This window comes from Triturus cristatus, chromosome 11, assembly GCF_964204655.1.
Source record: "Triturus cristatus chromosome 11, aTriCri1.1, whole genome shotgun sequence".
NCBI lineage: Eukaryota > Metazoa > Chordata > Amphibia > Caudata > Salamandridae > Triturus > Triturus cristatus.
Genome location: NC_140594.1, coordinates 1,143,317,242 through 1,143,333,260, shown reverse-complemented (window position 1 = coordinate 1,143,333,260; position 16,019 = coordinate 1,143,317,242). Strand labels below are relative to the sequence as shown.

The 16,019-nt window shown below is 45.6% G+C and overlaps 10 non-coding genes across 10 annotated transcripts; all 10 read right to left on the bottom strand.

Annotated features, from left to right (window-relative positions):
* Window positions 1–87: 87 nt before the first annotated feature.
* TRNAG-UCC (transfer RNA glycine (anticodon UCC)) lies at window positions 88–159 on the bottom strand. The gene has a single exon. It is a non-coding gene; the product is annotated as a tRNA-Gly (tRNA).
* Window positions 160–1,669: 1,510 nt separating this feature from the next.
* On the bottom strand, window positions 1,670–1,741 carry TRNAG-UCC (transfer RNA glycine (anticodon UCC)). The gene has a single exon. It is a non-coding gene; the product is annotated as a tRNA-Gly (tRNA).
* Window positions 1,742–3,262: 1,521 nt separating this feature from the next.
* TRNAG-UCC (transfer RNA glycine (anticodon UCC)) lies at window positions 3,263–3,334 on the bottom strand. Its single transcript has one exon. It is a non-coding gene; the product is annotated as a tRNA-Gly (tRNA).
* Window positions 3,335–6,427: 3,093 nt separating this feature from the next.
* Window positions 6,428–6,499, bottom strand: TRNAG-UCC (transfer RNA glycine (anticodon UCC)). Its single transcript has one exon. It is a non-coding gene; the product is annotated as a tRNA-Gly (tRNA).
* Window positions 6,500–8,008: 1,509 nt separating this feature from the next.
* Window positions 8,009–8,080, bottom strand: TRNAG-UCC (transfer RNA glycine (anticodon UCC)). The gene has a single exon. It is a non-coding gene; the product is annotated as a tRNA-Gly (tRNA).
* Window positions 8,081–9,601: 1,521 nt separating this feature from the next.
* TRNAG-UCC (transfer RNA glycine (anticodon UCC)) lies at window positions 9,602–9,673 on the bottom strand. Its single transcript has one exon. It is a non-coding gene; the product is annotated as a tRNA-Gly (tRNA).
* A 1,521-nt stretch (window positions 9,674–11,194) lies between these two features.
* Window positions 11,195–11,266, bottom strand: TRNAG-UCC (transfer RNA glycine (anticodon UCC)). The gene has a single exon. It is a non-coding gene; the product is annotated as a tRNA-Gly (tRNA).
* Window positions 11,267–12,776: 1,510 nt separating this feature from the next.
* Window positions 12,777–12,848, bottom strand: TRNAG-UCC (transfer RNA glycine (anticodon UCC)). The gene has a single exon. It is a non-coding gene; the product is annotated as a tRNA-Gly (tRNA).
* Window positions 12,849–14,358: 1,510 nt separating this feature from the next.
* On the bottom strand, window positions 14,359–14,430 carry TRNAG-UCC (transfer RNA glycine (anticodon UCC)). The gene has a single exon. It is a non-coding gene; the product is annotated as a tRNA-Gly (tRNA).
* A 1,509-nt stretch (window positions 14,431–15,939) lies between these two features.
* Window positions 15,940–16,011, bottom strand: TRNAG-UCC (transfer RNA glycine (anticodon UCC)). The gene has a single exon. It is a non-coding gene; the product is annotated as a tRNA-Gly (tRNA).
* Window positions 16,012–16,019: the final 8 nt, after the last annotated feature.

Here is a 16,019-nt window from a genome sequence, read left to right as displayed (position 1 = left end):
GGCTGATTATTCTGTTTCTGATATTTCAGTTTTGTGACATGTTGCATTAAAATATATCCTGCTTGGAGAATATATAAATATTTGCACTGCGTTGGCCGGGAATCGAACCCGGGTCAACTGCTTGGAAGGCAGCTATGCTCACCACTATACCACCAACGCCCTCTGATGTGTGTCCTCTAGGTTCCAGATGTTACAACGCCGAGTGCAGTGGCAATCTTGCACCGGTTCCAATCGTGCATTTGGTGTGGATACCAACATGAAAAGCTGTAGAAATTGTCTTGCAGAGGGTAAAGAACTGGGGATTGAAACCAAGGACAAAGCTGTGCAGAAGAGAAGAAATGGAAAGCAGCAGTACAAATAGTGGAAATGAGCATATGGGCAGCATCGGAAGCAAAGCAGCGAAGAGAAAGGGAGTAAATTCCATGAAATGCATAGGAGATTGATAAAAGCAGAACAAAAAGGGAAGAATTAAATTCAAAGCATGCCCCGAAAAACGTGTGAAGGTCCCACCTGTCATTTATGCTTCTAATTGGGTATCTTTACTTTCAAAGTATAGGGTTGATCCTTTGACGATCACTCTCTTGATTTACAGCAGAGACAGATAGTTGAGAAGTCTTTTCTCACATAGCTAGCACAAGCCTGCGCTTTTCCTTGCTGGCAGGGTGTAAATGACAGATTAGTCCTAGGAAGAAAAATCAAGCAATATTAGCAGAGGATGGTTTCGATCCATCGACCTCTGGGTTATGGGCCCAGCACGCTTCCGCTGCGCCACTCTGCTCCCTTGTGAAAGTGCTCTCTTTATGCAGAGGAGGAGCTTTCAGCGGAGTGGCAAGGGATTGGTGGGGCTCTCTCCTCATTTGCCTAAGCACATCGCAAGGTATGCTGGGTACAGAAAATCTTCATCTTCCCCACTCACAGTCAGTCATAACTGAAAGTGCAGACCCTCTTAGGAATTAGCCGTTTCAGGCCTTTACCAAGACAGCAGCTCTCTGTCCCTGTCCTTTCTCTGTGATCCTAGCACTAGCATACTCAGGATTTGGCTTTACCTGGGAGCCAGAGATCTACCCGGTGAGGGCGAGGCTTTTGAGCGTTTGGGAGCTTTCGGGACGTGAGAGGACGCTGGACAGGAAACTATGCCAATTTGAAGTATCCAACCTTCCTGCTGCAGCGAGAGGCTCTTTCCGTGGAAATCTGCCACTTGGAGTCCTCTCAACTTGCCCTCTGATAAAACATTTTTCTGAGCCGCAGTTACATCCGATGGTTACAAGGTGGCGCTGCATTCAGGTGAGAGCACAAGTATGCACAAAATCTTGGGGACTTTTGCCAGATTTATCGGTGGATCTTGCCTATTATTTTCAGAGGCTAGATATCGCCTAGAAATGCTTTTTAAAATAGGGATGCTGGGGTTATAATGTCTGGTCGGGGCTCAGCCCTTTCATTGCCTGCCCCCAGCAAAATATTTATTATCAGCACATGTGAGTGGTGAGTGCTTTATGGAAAATAGCATATATTGGGACAATGAATGTAGCAGATGAGGCGATCGAGATGTCTACCTACGTGTTTGATTATTTTTTTATATAACGGCTGATTATTCTGTTTCTGATATTTCAGTTTTGTGACATGTTGCATTAAAATATATCCTGCTTGGAGAATATATAAATATTTGCACTGCGTTGGCCGGGAATCGAACCCGGGTCAACTGCTTGGAAGGCAGCTATGCTCACCACTATACCACCAACGCCCTCTGATGTGTGTCCTCTAGGTTCCAGATGTTACAACGCCGAGTGCAGTGGCAATCTTGCACCGGTTCCAATCGTGCATTTGGTGTGGATACCAACATGAAAAGCTGTAGAAATTGTCTTGCAGAGGGTAAAGAACTGGGGATTGAAACCAAGGACAAAGCTGTGCAGAAGAGAAGAAATGGAAAGCAGCAGTACAAATAGTGGAAATGAGCATATGGGCAGCATCGGAAGCAAAGCAGCGAAGAGAAAGGGAGTAAATTCCATGAAATGCATAGGAGATTGATAAAAGCAGAACAAAAAGGGAAGAATTAAGTTCAAAGCATGCCCCGAAAAACGTGTGAAGGTCCCACCTGTCATTTATGCTTCTAATTGGGTATCTTTACTTTCAAAGTATAGGGTTGATCCTTTGACGATCACTCTCTTGATTTACAGCAGAGACAGATAGTTGAGAAGTCTTTTCTCACATAGCTAGCACAAGCCTGCGCTTTTCCTTGCTGGCAGGGTGGAAATGACAGATTAGTCCTAGGAAGAAAAATCAAGCAATATTAGCAGAGGATGGTTTCGATCCATCGACCTCTGGGTTATGGGCCCAGCACGCTTCCGCTGCGCCACTCTGCTCCCTTGTGAAAGTGCTCTCTTTATGCAGAGGAGGAGCTTTCAGCGGAGTGGCAAGGGATTGGTGGGGCTCTCTCCTCATTTGCCTAAGCACATCGCAAGGTATGCTGGGTACAGAAAATCTTCATCTTCCCCACTCACAGTCAGTCATAACTGAAAGTGCAGACCCTCTTAGGAATTAGCCGTTTCAGGCCTTTACCAAGACAGCAGCTCTCTGTCCCTGTCCTTTCTCTGTGATCCTAGCACTAGCATACTCAGGATTTGGCTTTACCTGGGAGCCAGAGATCTACCCGGTGAGGGCTTGCCCGGTGTGAGGCTTTTGAGCGTTTGGGAGCGTTCGGGACGTGAGAGGACGCTGGACAGGAAACTATGCCAATTTGAAGTATCCAACCTTCCTGCTGCAGCGAGAGGCTCTTTCCGTGGAAATCTGCCACTTGGAGTCATCTCAACTTGCCCTCTGATAAAACATTTTTCTGAGTCGCAGTTACATCCGATGGTTACAAGGTGGCGCTGCATTCAGGTGAGAGCACAAGTATGCACAAAATCTTGGGGACTTTTGCCAGATTTATCGGTGGATCTTGCCTATTATTTTCAGAGGCTAGATATCGCCTAGAAATGCTTTTTAAAATAGGGATGCTGGGGTTATAATGTCTGGTCGAGGCTCAGCCCTTTCATTGCCTGCCCCCAGCAAAATATTTATTATCAGCACATGTGAGTGGTGAGTGCTTTATGGAAAATAGCATATATTGGGACAATGAATGTAGCAGATGAGGCGATCGAGATGTCTACCTACGTGTTTGTTTATTTTTTTATATAACGGCTGATTATTCTGTTTCTGATATTTCAGTTTTGTGACATGTTGCATTAAAATATATCCTGCTTGGAGAATATATAAATATTTGCACTGCGTTGGCCGGGAATCGAACCCGGGTCAACTGCTTGGAAGGCAGCTATGCTCACCACTATACCACCAACACCCTCTGATGTGTGTCCTCTAGGTTCCAGATGTTACAACGCCGAGTGCAGTGGCAATCTTGCACCGGTTCCAATCGTGCATTTGGTGTGGATACCAACATGAAAAGCTGTAGAAATTGTCTTGCAGAGGGTAAAGAACTGGGGATTGAAACCAAGGATAAAGCTGTGCAGAAGAGAAGAAATGGAAAGCAGCAGTACAAATAGTGGAAATGAGCATATGCGCAGCATCGGAAGCAAAGCAGCGAAGAGAAAGGGAGTAAATTCCATGAAATGCATAGGAGATTGATAAAAGCAGAACAAAAAGGGAAGAATTAAATTCAAAGCATGCCCCGAAAAACGTGTGAAGGTCCCACCTGTCATTTATGCTTCTAATTGGGTATCTTTACTTTCAAAGTATAGGGTTGATCCTTTGACGATCACTCTCTTGATTTACAGCAGAGACAGATAGTTGAGAAGTCTTTTCTCACATAGCTAGCACAAGCCTGCGCTTTTCCTTGCTGGCAGGGTGGAAATGACAGATTAGTCCTAGGAAGAAAAATCAAGCAATATTAGCAGAGGATGGTTTCGATCCATCGACCTCTGGGTTATGGGCCAAGCACGCTTCCGCTGCGCCACTCTGCTCCCTTGTGAAAGTGCTCTCTTTATGCAGAGGAGGAGCTTTCAGCGGAGTGGCAAGGGATTGGTGGGGCTCTCTCCTCATTTGCCTAAGCACATCGCAAGGTATGCTGGGTACAGAAAATCTTCATCTTCCCCACTCACAGTCAGTCATAACTGAAAGTGCAGACCCTCTTAGGAATTAGCCGTTTCAGGCCTTTACCAAGACAGCAGCTCTCTGTCCCTGTCCTTTCTCTGTGATCCTAGCACTAGCATACTCAGGATTTGGCTTTACCTGGGAGCCAGAGATCTACCCGGTGAGGGCTTGCCCGGTGTGAGGCTTTTGAGCGTTCGGGACGTGAGAGGACGCTGGACAGGAAACTATGCCAATTTGAAGTATCCAACCTTCCTGCTGCAGTGAGAGGCTCTTTCCGTGGAAATCTGCCACTTGGAGTCCTCTCAACTTGCCCTCTGATAAAACATTTTTCTGAGCCGCAGTTACATCCGATGGTTACAAGGTGGCGCTGCATTCAGGTGAGAACACAAGTATGCACAAAATCTTGGGGACTTTTGCCAGATTTATCGGTGGATCTTGCCTATTATTTTCAGAGGCTAGATATCGCCTAGAAATGCTTTTTAACATAGGGATGCTGGGGTTATAATTTCTGGTCGGGGCGCAGCCCTTTCATTGCCTGCCCCCAGCAAAATATTTATTATCAGCACATGTGAGTGGTGAGTGCTTTATGGAAAATAGCATATATTGGGACAATGAATGTAGCAGATGAGGCGATCGAGATGTCTACCTACGTGTTTGATTATTTTTTTATATAACGGCTGATTATTCTGTTTCTGATATTTCAGTTTTGTGACATGTTGCATTAAAATATATCCTGCTTGGAGAATATATAAATATTTGCACTGCGTTGGCCGGGAATCGAACCCGGGTCAATTGCTTGGAAGGCAGCTATGCTCACCACTATACCACCAACGCCCTCTGATGTGTGTCCTCTAGGTTCCAGATGTTACAACGCCGAGTGCAGTGGCAATCTTGCACCGGTTCCAATCGTGCATTTGGTGTGGATACCAACATGAAAAGCTGTAGAAATTGTCTTGCAGTGGGTAAAGAACTGGGGATTGAAACCAAGGATAAAGCTGTGCAGAAGAGAAGAAATGGAAAGCAGCAGTACAAATAGTGGAAATGAGCATATGGGCAGCATCGGAAGCAAAGCAGCGAAGAGAAAGGGAGTAAATTCCATGAAATGCATAGGAGATTGATAAAAGCAGAACAAAAAGGGAAGAATTAAATTCAAAGCATGCCCCGAAAAACGTGTGAAGGTCCCACCTGTCATTTATGCTTCTAATTGGGTATCTTTACTTTCAAAGTATAGGGTTGATCCTTTGACGATCACTCTCTTGATTTACAGCAGAGACAGATAGTTGAGAAGTCTTTTCTCACATAGCTAGCACAAGCCTGCGCTTTTCCTTGCTGGCAGGGTGGAAATGACAGATTAGTCCTAGGAAGAAAAATCAAGCAATATTAGCAGAGGATGGTTTCGATCCATTGACCTCTGGGTTATGGGCCAAGCACGCTTCCGCTGCGCCACTCTGCTCCCTTGTGAAAGTGCTCTCTTTATGCAGAGGAGGAGCTTTCAGCGGAGTGGCAAGGGATTGGTGGGGCTCTCTCCTCATTTGCCTAAGCACATCGCAAGGTATGCTGGGTACAGAAAATCTTCATCTTCCCCACTCACAGTCAGTCATAACTGAAAGTGCAGACCCTCTTAGGAATTAGCCGTTTCAGGCCTTTACCAAGACAGCAGCTCTCTGTCCCTGTCCTTTCTCTGTGATCCTAGCACTAGCATACTCAGGATTTGGCTTTACCTGGGAGCCAGAGATCTACCCGGTGAGGGCGAGGCTTTTGAGCGTTTGGGAGCTTTCGGGACGTGAGAGGACGCTGGACAGGAAACTATGCCAATTTGAAGTATCCAACCTTCCTGCTGCAGCGAGAGGCTCTTTCCGTGGAAATCTGCCACTTGGAGTCCTCTCAACTTGCCCTCTGATAAAACATTTTTCTGAGCCGCAGTTACATCCGATGGTTACAAGGTGGCGCTGCATTCAGGTGAGAGCACAAGTATGCACAAAATCTTGGGGACTTTTGCCAGATTTATCGGTGGATCTTGCCTATTATTTTCAGAGGCTAGATATCGCCTAGAAATGCTTTTTAAAATAGGGATGCTGGGGTTATAATGTCTGGTCGGGGCTCAGCCCTTTCATTGCCTGCCCCCAGCAAAATATTTATTATCAGCACATGTGAGTGGTGAGTGCTTTATGGAAAATAGCATATATTGGGACAATGAATGTAGCAGATGAGGCGATCGAGATGTCTACCTACGTGTTTGTTTATTTTTTTATATAACGGCTGATTATTCTGTTTCTGATATTTCAGTTTTGTGACATGTTGCATTAAAATATATCCTGCTTGGAGAATATATAAATATTTGCACTGCGTTGGCCGGGAATCGAACCCGGGTCAACTGCTTGGAAGGCAGCTATGCTCACCACTATACCACCAACGCCCTCTGATGTGTGTCCTCTAGGTTCCAGATGTTACAACGCCGAGTGCAGTGGCAATCTTGCACCGGTTCCAATCGTGCATTTGGTGTGGATACCAACATGAAAAGCTGTAGAAATTGTCTTGCAGAGGGTAAAGAACTGGGGATTGAAACCAAGGACAAAGCTGTGCAGAAGAGAAGAAATGGAAAGCAGCAGTACAAATAGTGGAAATGAGCATATGGGCAGCATCGGAAGCAAAGCAGCGAAGAGAAAGGGAGTAAATTCCATGAAATGCATAGGAGATTGATAAAAGCAGAACAAAAAGGGAAGAATTAAATTCAAAGCATGCCCCGAAAAACGTGTGAAGGTCCCACCTGTCATTTATGCTTCTAATTGGGTATCTTTACTTTCAAAGTATAGGGTTGATCCTTTGACGATCACTCTCTTGATTTACAGCAGAGACAGATAGTTGAGAAGTCTTTTCTCACATAGCTAGCACAAGCCTGCGCTTTTCCTTGCTGGCAGGGTGTAAATGACAGATTAGTCCTAGGAAGAAAAATCAAGCAATATTAGCAGAGGATGGTTTCGATCCATCGACCTCTGGGTTATGGGCCCAGCACGCTTCCGCTGCGCCACTCTGCTCCCTTGTGAAAGTGCTCTCTTTATGCAGAGGAGGAGCTTTCAGCGGAGTGGCAAGGGATTGGTGGGGCTCTCTCCTCATTTGCCTAAGCACATCGCAAGGTATGCTGGGTACAGAAAATCTTCATCTTCCCCACTCACAGTCAGTCATAACTGAAAGTGCAGACCCTCTTAGGAATTAGCCGTTTCAGGCCTTTACCAAGACAGCAGCTCTCTGTCCCTGTCCTTTCTCTGTGATCCTAGCACTAGCATACTCAGGATTTGGCTTTACCTGGGAGCCAGAGATCTACCCGGTGAGGGGAGGCTTTTGAGCGTTTGGGAGCGTTCGGGACGTGAGAGGACGCTGGACAGGAAACTATGCCAATTTGAAGTATCCAACCTTCCTGCTGCAGTGAGAGGCTCTTTCCGTGGAAATCTGCCACTTGGAGTCCTCTCAACTTGCCCTCTGATAAAACATTTTTCTGAGCCGCAGTTACATCCGATGGTTACAAGGTGGCGCTGCATTCAGGTGAGAACACAAGTATGCACAAAATCTTGGGGACTTTTGCCAGATTTATCGGTGGATCTTGCCTATTATTTTCAGAGGCTAGATATCGCCTAGAAATGCTTTTTAACATAGGGATGCTGGGGTTATAATTTCTGGTCGGGGCGCAGCCCTTTCATTGCCTGCCCCCAGCAAAATATTTATTATCAGCACATGTGAGTGGTGAGTGCTTTATGGAAAATAGCATATATTGGGACAATGAATGTAGCAGATGAGGCGATCGAGATGTCTACCTACGTGTTTGATTATTTTTTTATATAACGGCTGATTATTCTGTTTCTGATATTTCAGTTTTGTGACATGTTGCATTAAAATATATCCTGCTTGGAGAATATATAAATATTTGCACTGCGTTGGCCGGGAATCGAACCCGGGTCAACTGCTTGGAAGGCAGCTATGCTCACCACTATACCACCAACGCCCTCTGATGTGTGTCCTCTAGGTTCCAGATGTTACAACGCCGAGTGCAGTGGCAATCTTGCACCGGTTCCAATCGTGCATTTGGTGTGGATACCAACATGAAAAGCTGTAGAAATTGTCTTGCAGTGGGTAAAGAACTGGGGATTGAAACCAAGGATAAAGCTGTGCAGAAGAGAAGAAATGGAAAGCAGCAGTACAAATAGTGGAAATGAGCATATGGGCAGCATCGGAAGCAAAGCAGCGAAGAGAAAGGGAGTAAATTCCATGAAATGCATAGGAGATTGATAAAAGCAGAACAAAAAGGGAAGAATTAAATTCAAAGCATGCCCCGAAAAACGTGTGAAGGTCCCACCTGTCATTTATGCTTCTAATTGGGTATCTTTACTTTCAAAGTATAGGGTTGATCCTTTGACGATCACTCTCTTGATTTACAGCAGAGACAGATAGTTGAGAAGTCTTTTCTCACATAGCTAGCACAAGCCTGCGCTTTTCCTTGCTGGCAGGGTGGAAATGACAGATTAGTCCTAGGAAGAAAAATCAAGCAATATTAGCAGAGGATGGTTTCGATCCATTGACCTCTGGGTTATGGGCCAAGCACGCTTCCGCTGCGCCACTCTGCTCCCTTGTGAAAGTGCTCTCTTTATGCAGAGGAGGAGCTTTCAGCGGAGTGGCAAGGGATTGGTGGGGCTCTCTCCTCATTTGCCTAAGCACATCGCAAGGTATGATGGGTACAGAAAATCTTCATCTTCCCCACTCACAGTCAGTCATAACTGAAAGTGCAGACCCTCTTAGGAATTAGCCGTTTCAGGCCTTTACCAAGACAGCAGCTCTCTGTCCCTGTCCTTTCTCTGTGATCCTAGCACTAGCATACTCAGGATTTGGCTTTACCTGGGAGCCAGAGATCTACCCGGTGAGGGCTTGCCCGGTGTGAGGCTTTTGAGCGTTTGGGAGCGTTCGGGACGTGAGAGGACGCTGGACAGGAAACTATGCCAATTTGAAGTATCCAACCTTCCTGCTGCAGCGAGAGGCTCTTTCCGTGGAAATCTGCCACTTGGAGTCATCTCAACTTGCCCTCTGATAAAACATTTTTCTGAGTCGCAGTTACATCCGATGGTTACAAGGTGGCGCTGCATTCAGGTGAGAGCACAAGTATGCACAAAATCTTGGGGACTTTTGCCAGATTTATCGGTGGATCTTGCCTATTATTTTCAGAGGCTAGATATCGCCTAGAAATGCTTTTTAAAATAGGGATGCTGGGGTTATAATGTCTGGTCGGGGCTCAGCCCTTTCATTGCCTGCCCCCAGCAAAATATTTATTATCAGCACATGTGAGTGGTGAGTGCTTTATGGAAAATAGCATATATTGGGACAATGAATGTAGCAGATGAGGCGATCGAGATGTCTACCTACGTGTTTGTTTATTTTTTTATATAACGGCTGATTATTCTGTTTCTGATATTTCAGTTTTGTGACATGTTGCATTAAAATATATCCTGCTTGGAGAATATATAAATATTTGCACTGCGTTGGCCGGGAATCGAACCCGGGTCAACTGCTTGGAAGGCAGCTATGCTCACCACTATACCACCAACACCCTCTGATGTGTGTCCTCTAGGTTCCAGATGTTACAACGCCGAGTGCAGTGGCAATCTTGCACCGGTTCCAATCGTGCATTTGGTGTGGATACCAACATGAAAAGCTGTAGAAATTGTCTTGCAGAGGGTAAAGAACTGGGGATTGAAACCAAGGATAAAGCTGTGCAGAAGAGAAGAAATGGAAAGCAGCAGTACAAATAGTGGAAATGAGCATATGGGCAGCATCGGAAGCAAAGCAGCGAAGAGAAAGGGAGTAAATTCCATGAAATGCATAGGAGATTGATAAAAGCAGAACAAAAAGGGAAGAATTAAATTCAAAGCATGCCCCGAAAAACGTGTGAAGGTCCCACCTGTCATTTATGCTTCTAATTGGGTATCTTTACTTTCAAAGTATAGGGTTGATCCTTTGACGATCACTCTCTTGATTTACAGCAGAGACAGATAGTTGAGAAGTCTTTTCTCACATAGCTAGCACAAGCCTGCGCTTTTCCTTGCTGGCAGGGTGGAAATGACAGATTAGTCCTAGGAAGAAAAATCAAGCAATATTAGCAGAGGATGGTTTCGATCCATCGACCTCTGGGTTATGGGCCCAGCACGCTTCCGCTGCGCCACTCTGCTCCCTTGTGAAAGTGCTCTCTTTATGCAGAGGAGGAGCTTTCAGCGGAGTGGCAAGGGATTGGTGGGGCTCTCTCCTCATTTGCCTAAGCACATCGCAAGGTATGCTGGGTACAGAAAATCTTCATCTTCCCCACTCACAGTCAGTCATAACTGAAAGTGCAGACCCTCTTAGGAATTAGCCGTTTCAGGCCTTTACCAAGACAGCAGCTCTCTGTCCCTGTCCTTTCTCTGTGATCCTAGCACTAGCATACTCAGGATTTGGCTTTACCTGGGAGCCAGAGATCTACCCGGTGAGGGCTTGCCCGGTGTGAGGCTTTTGAGCGTTTGGGAGCGTTCGGGACGTGAGAGGACGCTGGACAGGAAACTATGCCAATTTGAAGTATCCAACCTTCCTGCTGCAGCGAGAGGCTCTTTCCGTGGAAATCTGCCACTTGGAGTCATCTCAACTTGCCCTCTGATAAAACATTTTTCTGAGTCGCAGTTACATCCGATGGTTACAAGGTGGCGCTGCATTCAGGTGAGAGCACAAGTATGCACAAAATCTTGGGGACTTTTGCCAGATTTATCGGTGGATCTTGCCTATTATTTTCAGAGGCTAGATATCGCCTAGAAATGCTTTTTAAAATAGGGATGCTGGGGTTATAATGTCTGGTCGGGGCTCAGCCCTTTCATTGCCTGCCCCCAGCAAAATATTTATTATCAGCACATGTGAGTGGTGAGTGCTTTATGGAAAATAGCATATATTGGGACAATGAATGTAGCAGATGAGGCGATCGAGATGTCTACCTACGTGTTTGTTTATTTTTTTATATAACGGCTGATTATTCTGTTTCTGATATTTCAGTTTTGTGACATGTTGCATTAAAATATATCCTGCTTGGAGAATATATAAATATTTGCACTGCGTTGGCCGGGAATCGAACCCGGGTCAACTGCTTGGAAGGCAGCTATGCTCACCACTATACCACCAACACCCTCTGATGTGTGTCCTCTAGGTTCCAGATGTTACAACGCCGAGTGCAGTGGCAATCTTGCACCGGTTCCAATCGTGCATTTGGTGTGGATACCAACATGAAAAGCTGTAGAAATTGTCTTGCAGAGGGTAAAGAACTGGGGATTGAAACCAAGGATAAAGCTGTGCAGAAGAGAAGAAATGGAAAGCAGCAGTACAAATAGTGGAAATGAGCATATGGGCAGCATCGGAAGCAAAGCAGCGAAGAGAAAGGGAGTAAATTCCATGAAATGCATAGGAGATTGATAAAAGCAGAACAAAAAGGGAAGAATTAAATTCAAAGCATGCCCCGAAAAACGTGTGAAGGTCCCACCTGTCATTTATGCTTCTAATTGGGTATCTTTACTTTCAAAGTATAGGGTTGATCCTTTGACGATCACTCTCTTGATTTACAGCAGAGACAGATAGTTGAGAAGTCTTTTCTCACATAGCTAGCACAAGCCTGCGCTTTTCCTTGCTGGCAGGGTGGAAATGACAGATTAGTCCTAGGAAGAAAAATCAAGCAATATTAGCAGAGGATGGTTTCGATCCATCGACCTCTGGGTTATGGGCCCAGCACGCTTCCGCTGCGCCACTCTGCTCCCTTGTGAAAGTGCTCTCTTTATGCAGAGGAGGAGCTTTCAGCGGAGTGGCAAGGGATTGGTGGGGCTCTCTCCTCATTTGCCTAAGCACATCGCAAGGTATGCTGGGTACAGAAAATCTTCATCTTCCCCACTCACAGTCAGTCATAACTGAAAGTGCAGACCCTCTTAGGAATTAGCCGTTTCAGGCCTTTACCAAGACAGCAGCTCTCTGTCCCTGTCCTTTCTCTGTGATCCTAGCACTAGCATACTCAGGATTTGGCTTTACCTGGGAGCCAGAGATCTACCCGGTGAGGGCGAGGCTTTTGAGCGTTTGGGAGCGTTCGGGACGTGAGAGGACGCTGGACAGGAAACTATGCCAATTTGAAGTATCCAACCTTCCTGCTGCAGCGAGAGGCTCTTTCCGTGGAAATCTGCCACTTGGAGTCCTCTCAACTTGCCCTCTGATAAAACATTTTTCTGAGCCGCAGTTACATCCGATGGTTACAAGGTGGCGCTGCATTCAGGTGAGAGCACAAGTATGCACAAAATCTTGGGGACTTTTGCCAGATTTATCGGTGGATCTTGCCTATTATTTTCAGAGGCTAGATATCGCCTAGAAATGCTTTTTAAAATAGGGATGCTGGGGTTATAATGTCTGGTCGGGGCTCAGCCCTTTCATTGCCTGCCCCCAGCAAAATATTTATTATCAGCACATGTGAGTGGTGAGTGCTTTATGGAAAATAGCATATATTGGGACAATGAATGTAGCAGATGAGGCGATCGAGATGTCTACCTACGTGTTTGTTTATTTTTTTATATAACGGCTGATTATTCTGTTTCTGATATTTCAGTTTTGTGACATGTTGCATTAAAATATATCCTGCTTGGAGAATATATAAATATTTGCACTGCGTTGGCCGGGAATCGAACCCGGGTCAACTGCTTGGAAGGCAGCTATGCTCACCACTATACCACCAACGCCCTCTGATGTGTGTCCTCTAGGTTCCAGATGTTACAACGCCGAGTGCAGTGGCAATCTTGCACCGGTTCCAATCGTGCATTTGGTGTGGATACCAACATGAAAAGCTGTAGAAATTGTCTTGCAGAGGGTAAAGAACTGGGGATTGAAACCAAGGACAAAGCTGTGCAGAAGAGAAGAAATGGAAAGCAGCAGTACAAATAGTGGAAATGAGCATATGGGCAGCATCGGAAGCAAAGCAGCGAAGAGAAAGGGAGTAAATTCCATGAAATGCATAGGAGATTGATAAAAGCAGAACAAAAAGGGAAGAATTAAATTCAAAGCATGCCCCGAAAAACGTGTGAAGGTCCCACCTGTCATTTATGCTTCTAATTGGGTATCTTTACTTTCAAAGTATAGGGTTGATCCTTTGACGATCACTCTCTTGATTTACAGCAGAGACAGATAGTTGAGAAGTCTTTTCTCACATAGCTAGCACAAGCCTGCGCTTTTCCTTGCTGGCAGGGTGTAAATGACAGATTAGTCCTAGGAAGAAAAATCAAGCAATATTAGCAGAGGATGGTTTCGATCCATCGACCTCTGGGTTATGGGCCCAGCACGCTTCCGCTGCGCCACTCTGCTCCCTTGTGAAAGTGCTCTCTTTATGCAGAGGAGGAGCTTTCAGCGGAGTGGCAAGGGATTGGTGGGGCTCTCTCCTCATTTGCCTAAGCACATCGCAAGGTATGCTGGGTACAGAAAATCTTCATCTTCCCCACTCACAGTCAGTCATAACTGAAAGTGCAGACCCTCTTAGGAATTAGCCGTTTCAGGCCTTTACCAAGACAGCAGCTCTCTGTCCCTGTCCTTTCTCTGTGATCCTAGCACTAGCATACTCAGGATTTGGCTTTACCTGGGAGCCAGAGATCTACCCGGTGAGGGCGAGGCTTTTGAGCGTTTGGGAGCTTTCGGGACGTGAGAGGACGCTGGACAGGAAACTATGCCAATTTGAAGTATCCAACCTTCCTGCTGCAGCGAGAGGCTCTTTCCGTGGAAATCTGCCACTTGGAGTCCTCTCAACTTGCCCTCTGATAAAACATTTTTCTGAGCCGCAGTTACATCCGATGGTTACAAGGTGGCGCTGCATTCAGGTGAGAGCACAAGTATGCACAAAATCTTGGGGACTTTTGCCAGATTTATCGGTGGATCTTGCCTATTATTTTCAGAGGCTAGATATCGCCTAGAAATGCTTTTTAAAATAGGGATGCTGGGGTTATAATGTCTGGTCGGGGCTCAGCCCTTTCATTGCCTGCCCCCAGCAAAATATTTATTATCAGCACATGTGAGTGGTGAGTGCTTTATGGAAAATAGCATATATTGGGACAATGAATGTAGCAGATGAGGCGATCGAGATGTCTACCTACGTGTTTGTTTATTTTTTTATATAACGGCTGATTATTCTGTTTCTGATATTTCAGTTTTGTGACATGTTGCATTAAAATATATCCTGCTTGGAGAATATATAAATATTTGCACTGCGTTGGCCGGGAATCGAACCCGGGTCAACTGCTTGGAAGGCAGCTATGCTCACCACTATACCACCAACGCCCTCTGATGTGTGTCCTCTAGGTTCCAGATGTTACAACGCCGAGTGCAGTGGCAATCTTGCACCGGTTCCAATCGTGCATTTGGTGTGGATACCAACATGAAAAGCTGTAGAAATTGTCTTGCAGAGGGTAAAGAACTGGGGATTGAAACCAAGGACAAAGCTGTGCAGAAGAGAAGAAATGGAAAGCAGCAGTACAAATAGTGGAAATGAGCATATGGGCAGCATCGGAAGCAAAGCAGCGAAGAGAAAGGGAGTAAATTCCATGAAATGCATAGGAGATTGATAAAAGCAGAACAAAAAGGGAAGAATTAAATTCAAAGCATGCCCCGAAAAACGTGTGAAGGTCCCACCTGTCATTTATGCTTCTAATTGGGTATCTTTACTTTCAAAGTATAGGGTTGATCCTTTGACGATCACTCTCTTGATTTACAGCAGAGACAGATAGTTGAGAAGTCTTTTCTCACATAGCTAGCACAAGCCTGCGCTTTTCCTTGCTGGCAGGGTGTAAATGACAGATTAGTCCTAGGAAGAAAAATCAAGCAATATTAGCAGAGGATGGTTTCGATCCATCGACCTCTGGGTTATGGGCCCAGCACGCTTCCGCTGCGCCACTCTGCTCCCTTGTGAAAGTGCTCTCTTTATGCAGAGGAGGAGCTTTCAGCGGAGTGGCAAGGGATTGGTGGGGCTCTCTCCTCATTTGCCTAAGCACATCGCAAGGTATGCTGGGTACAGAAAATCTTCATCTTCCCCACTCACAGTCAGTCATAACTGAAAGTGCAGACCCTCTTAGGAATTAGCCGTTTCAGGCCTTTACCAAGACAGCAGCTCTCTGTCCCTGTCCTTTCTCTGTGATCCTAGCACTAGCATACTCAGGATTTGGCTTTACCTGGGAGCCAGAGATCTACCCGGTGAGGGGAGGCTTTTGAGCGTTTGGGAGCGTTCGGGACGTGAGAGGACGCTGGACAGGAAACTATGCCAATTTGAAGTATCCAACCTTCCTGCTGCAGTGAGAGGCTCTTTCCGTGGAAATCTGCCACTTGGAGTCCTCTCAACTTGCCCTCTGATAAAACATTTTTCTGAGCCGCAGTTACATCCGATGGTTACAAGGTGGCGCTGCATTCAGGTGAGAACACAAGTATGCACAAAATCTTGGGGACTTTTGCCAGATTTATCGGTGGATCTTGCCTATTATTTTCAGAGGCTAGATATCGCCTAGAAATGCTTTTTAACATAGGGATGCTGGGGTTATAATTTCTGGTCGGGGCGCAGCCCTTTCATTGCCTGCCCCCAGCAAAATATTTATTATCAGCACATGTGAGTGGTGAGTGCTTTATGGAAAATAGCATATATTGGGACAATGAATGTAGCAGATGAGGCGATCGAGATGTCTACCTACGTGTTTGATTATTTTTTTATATAACGGCTGATTATTCTGTTTCTGATATTTCAGTTTTGTGACATGTTGCATTAAAATATATCCTGCTTGGAGAATATATAAATATTTGCACTGCGTTGGCCGGGAATCGAACCCGGGTCAACTGCTTGGAAGGCAGCTATGCTCACCACTATACCACCAACGCCCTCTGAT